The following is a 5357-nucleotide window of genomic DNA, read 5'->3' on the forward strand; positions in this document are numbered from 1 at the left end:
AGCTCAAGGTTGAATTTAGGCTGAACTTGCCTTTGTGCAGGTGTAATTCTGAAAAACAGATCCAAGAGGGGATACCAAGAGTTTATCTAGTCGACCTTTTTGTCTCAAGAAGGGATCAATCATATTAATACTAGTAACAGGGGGGTTTCCAGCCTGGGTTGGCCTTCATCTTCTGGATGGTCCACACTATGGGCTGCATGTCATCCTCTGCAGGGCATATCTTCACTGGCTGCACCCACTCTTCTGCTGGGTCCATCTCTATCAGTTCCTTGTCATCCTTCATTGGATGTTTAGCAAGGGGCTACAGAGTGATGTCATCTTTGTTTGTGATGAATTTCCTTTTCCTCCCCAGGCACACCACTGGATCTATCCTTCAGGCTTTGCAGCACACCATGCAAAGGGTGGCAGTCCCTGCCTGATGCCTTCCTGCACCTAGCCTCCTGCAAGTCTCCTTGGTGCTCCAGGAGCCAGAAACTCAGCAAGTAGTGGCCAGCAGCAGGGGTGCTTTTTTTATGGGGCTGGGGACAGTGGGCAGTGAGGCAGTGTGCCCCAACAGGAGGCTACTGTGATGGTGGCCCACCCATGGCTGAATATACCTCCAGGTGGGTAGTGTCTCTTCTCCCATTCTTTCTGTTCCTTCTGTTCCACCACCTCTTCCTCCTGTTCCTCCTTTTCATCCTCTGCCACCTCTTCTTCCTGTTCTTTTTCCTCATTCCCCTCCTCCCCCTTTTGTTCCTCCTCTTTCTCCTTCTCCTGTTCCTTCTTCTCCTTCTCCTAATCTTCTTATTCTTTGGTTTCTCTTGTTCCTCCTCCTCCTTCTTTGCCTATTCCTTCTGTCTCTTCTCCTCTTGTTTCACATCCTTCTGTTCCTCCTGTTCCCCCATGTCTTCCTATTCCTCCTCCTTTTCCTTTTTCCATTTCTGTTCCTGCAGTTCCTCCTTCTCCCCTTCTTTTTCCTCCTCCTCCTCCTGCTACTGCTGCTCTTCCTCCTTACCCTTTCTCCTCTTCCTTCTCTAGCTCCTCTTCCTACTCCTATTCTTTCTTCTGGTTCTCCTCCTGTTTCTCTTGTTCCTCCTCTTCCCCTCTTCTTTCTCATCAACTTATTCCTCCTTCTCCTTTTCCTCCTCCTGTTCCTCTTACTCTTTCTCCTCCTGTTGCTGTTCTTGTTCATCTACAACCTGACACTTACCCTTTCCCTTCTTCTCATTCTCCTGCTCCTCCTGTTCCTCTTCCTCCTCCTCCTGTTGCTCTTCATCCTGTTCCTCCTTTCCCTCCTCTTACTATTGCTCCTGTTTCTTCCTCTTGTCATCCTCCTCCTCATCCTGTTACTCCTGTTCATGCTGCTCCTCCTCCTCTTCCTCCTCTTCTTCCTTCATCTCATCCTCCTCCTACTCTTGTTTTTCATCATCATCCTCCTCCTGTTTGTCCTGCTGTTCCTCCGTTTCCTCATGTTCCTCCTCTTCTTACTCCTCCTCTTCTTCATCCTGCTCATTCTTTTCTTCCTTCTGTTTTTCATTATCCTTTGCCTTTTCCTCCACCTCTTCCTCTTCTTGTTGCTTCTCCTCCTCCTCCTCTTGATCCTGTTTTTTCTCTTCCTCTTCTTCCTTCTGTTCCTCTATATCTTTTTGTTCCTGTCTTTCCTCATGTTCCATCTCCTCCTTCTCCTTCTATTTTTCCTCATCCTCATGTTGTTGTTGCTCCAATTCTTCTTCCTTTCCCCCCCCGTCTCTCATCTGCATTCTTTTACTGTTCAACCTCTTCTTCCTCCTTCTCATGGTCATCCTTCTCCCTTTTCTCCTCCTCCTCTTCTTCCTCTTGCTGCTTTCCATCCTGTTCCTGCTCCTCCTGTTTCTCCTCTTCATCTTCCTCCTGTTCCTCATCTTCCTCCTGTTCCTCCTCATCCTCCATTCTTTTCCTCTTCTTCATCTTCCTCCTCTTCCTCCTTTTCTTCTTCCTCCTCCTGTTCTTGACTTCCACCTGGTCCTCCTCATCGTCATAATCCTCATTTTCCTCCTTCTCCTATCCTTCCTCCTTCTCCTTGTCCCCACCCTCCTCTTCCTCCTCATTCCCCATCCATTGTCATCTTGTTCCTCCTTCCTGTCCCCCTTTCTCCTGTTTCTTCTTCCCTTCCTCCTCTTCCTCCTTCTACTCCTCCTCTTTAGCATCTCCTCCTTTATCTGCTCTGATTCTTCCTCCTGTTCCTCCTCTTTCTTCTTCTTTATCTCTCTTATCCTGGTCTTCTTCCTGTTTCTGCCTCTCCTCCTCCTCCTGCTTCTCCTGTTTCTCCAGTTCATCTTCGTCTTGTTCCTCCTTCTTCAGTTCCTTCTCCTCCTCCTACTTCTCCCTTTTCCTCCTCGTCCTCCTCTTCCTTTACCTTCTCCTTATTTCCCTCCTTCTCTTCCTGTTTTTCCTGTTCTTCCTCCTGTTCCTTCCTTTCCTCCTGTTCTTCCTCCTCTTTTTCTTCCTTTTCCTTCTCCTGCTCATCCTTTTCCTGTTCCTCTTCCTTTTTTTCCTCCCCCTCCTTTTTCTCCTCCTGTCTTCAAGCCATGCATCATCAGTGCTGAACAAAGCAGGTGAATTTGTAATGCTACTGTGACTTCTCATGTTGTGGTTTCCATTTTCACAGCACATGGCATGGTTGACTTGTTGTGGTGCGTTGACCGGGGGCCAGGTGCCCCCAAAGCTGCTCTACCACTACCCCTCTCAGCTGGACACGGGAGAGAAAATACAACAAAAGGCTCCTGGGTGGAAATAGGGACAAGGAGAGATCACTCATCAGTTACTGTCATGGGCAAAACAAACTCGACCTGGGGAAATTAATTTATTACCAATCAAATCGGAGTCAAGTAATGACAAATAAAACCAAATGTTAAAATCCCTCCCCCCACCCCTCCCTTCTTCCCAGGCTCCCCATTTCTCTCCCTCCTCCCCCCCCATCAGCACAGGGGGACGGGGAATGGGGGTTGTGGTCAGTTCATCACACGTTGTCTCTGCCGCTCCTTCCTCCTCAAGGGGAGGACTCCTCACATGCTGCCCCTGCTCCAGCATGGGGTCCCTCCCACGGGGTGCAGACCTCCACCAACTTCTCCAATGTGAGTCCTTCCCACGGGCTGCAGTTCTTCACCAACGGCTCCAGTGTGGGTGCCTTCCACCGGGTGCAGAACTTCAGGACCAGACTGCTCCAGTGTGGGTCCCCCATGGGGTCACAGCCTCCTTCAGGTGCCTCCATCTGCTCAGGCATGGGGTCCTTCACAGGCTGCAGGTGGATATCTGCTCCACCATTAACCTCCATGGGCCGCAGGGGGACAACCTACCTCACCATGGTCTTCTCCAGGGGCTGCAGGTGAATCTGCTCCAGTGCCAAAACCTACTACCAAAATCTTGCCAAGCAAACCAAATACACCTGTGCTTAGTCTGAGACCCACTGCAGTTCACAGGGTTTTTTCCTCTAAAGAGTTGTTGTCTAGAGTTTCCCTGTTTTTTACTGGAGTGGTTTCATTTTGCCTAATTCTGGTGCTTTGAATTTGTTCCTGATCTGTGCTTTAAATTGCACAGACTATTTTCATTTTTGAGCTGATTTTAAATTCTAATCCCATTCTACAAATCTGCCACCTCTCACAGCTTGATGTCATCTACAAATTTAATACTCTTCAATTAGAATATTTCATCCTTCATTAAGGCAAACATTAAATAACAAATAACACTAAGAATTAACAGGGCTTTTGTGAAAGCTCATGTCTCGCAGTTCTGCTAGAGTTCTCAGAGGAAATCCACAAATATGTAAATGTAGGGGAGGATTGGTTTCAAACAACAGGTTTACAAAAACCTTGTCAGAGTACCCCACAAAACACTAAGAAAAACATGGAAAGGAATATTCTCTCATACAGGGTAACAACATAGAAGCTAGGAAATCAGAGGTAGGAAAGAAGATGCTTTTTCAGAAGGAAGGGAGGCCATCCTGTGAATCGAACATAGATTGGTACCAAGTTTTTGCCATTTAGCATATTCTTATGATCTAGAAGAGGAAAAGTAAAAGAAAAGTTTAATAGTGAAGTCTACTGATAGAATTTCTTCAGAGCAGAAAGTAATTGAGAAGAATTGAAGATGGGTACCCCTATCTCAGGTGGATTTAGTAGTAATAAAATGATGGGTGAAATTCTGCATCAATCAATGCAAAGTACCGTGCATGGGAAGAGGGGAGAGTCTTAATGATATTCATATGCAATTATAGGCTGTAACATAGCCATTATATCTCAGGAAGAAGCTTAGAGCCATTTGGGGCAGTTCCATGTAAACGTAAGATCAATATGCAACAGCAATCAAAAAGGCAAATAGAACATTAAGAAGTATTAGGGGAGAAATCAAGAACAGAGCAGAAAATACTATTCTGCCACCATACAGATCTTTTGCGCAGCTTCATCTAATTACAAAATCTAATCTAATCTCAAAAATATCAGAAAAGAGGTCTTAATTTCAGAGGGCTATTGCAGAACTTGAAGAGGTACGGTGAAGGGTAGCATGGTTGGTCAGTGTTGCAGAATCGTTCCTGTAGGACAAAAAGATACACAGATTAGAATTCCCTGAGCCTAGAAGACAAATGGCTGAGGGAAAAAATGGTACATGAATAACAAAAAAGATTAACAGGTGATTAATTGTTTTGATGAGCATACAATTTGGGAGAGACCTAGTGAAATTTACAAGTAATAACTGTAGAAAAAGAAAATTAACTCATTTTCCCCTAGAGCATAATTAAAGTGCAGGCTATTAAGGTCATAGACTGTCATGACTGTAAAAACAGGGAAATACCAAAGGAAAAAAAAGCACAATGTTTTTTCCACACATTGCAACAACTGATCACATGTCAATATGAATCATTTATATGGAAGCCGACCATTACCCAAAAATTAATGTATCTCAAACCCTGAAGATCTGAGATTCGGCACTACTTGAAAGGAAAGAAAAATAAGTTTTATTTTTTGTATCAATCTCATAACTTAGTTGAGGTTCCAGAGGGCAACTCTCTTGTTTGTGCAGGGCTTCAGAAAGTCTCTTTTGTTCCTTTCTTAAGTGTAAATAGAGCTAATAAGCCAAGACATGTATTACTAGCTAAACTGACAGTAATAGCTGTCCCCGGGTCAGACATTATTTTCCCTTCATGTGGTCAGTTGTTCTTGTATAATTTGTCTTGCAGTGAGCTGTTCAGACAACACAGGGAATTCACCACCTCTCATACAGGTTTCTGTTCTTCATTGTGAATGGGTTTGTGTTGCCTCCGTCGGCACAAGAACAATATCAATCATGTTGTCTTTTTCTGTGGGTGACTGGAATCAGTGGCTTTAGCTGTCCCTTTGTTTTTG

The 5357-nt window shown here is 45.0% G+C and overlaps 1 pseudogene; it reads right to left on the minus strand.

Annotated features, from left to right (window-relative positions):
• Positions 1-1100: 1100 nt before the first annotated feature.
• LOC142599505 (uncharacterized) lies at positions 1101-3322 on the minus strand (annotated as a pseudogene).
• Between the last annotated feature and the right edge of the window lie 2035 nt (positions 3323-5357).

The sequence above is a fragment of the Balearica regulorum genome, chromosome Z (genome assembly GCF_011004875.1).
Source record: "Balearica regulorum gibbericeps isolate bBalReg1 chromosome Z, bBalReg1.pri, whole genome shotgun sequence".
NCBI lineage: Eukaryota > Metazoa > Chordata > Aves > Gruiformes > Gruidae > Balearica > Balearica regulorum.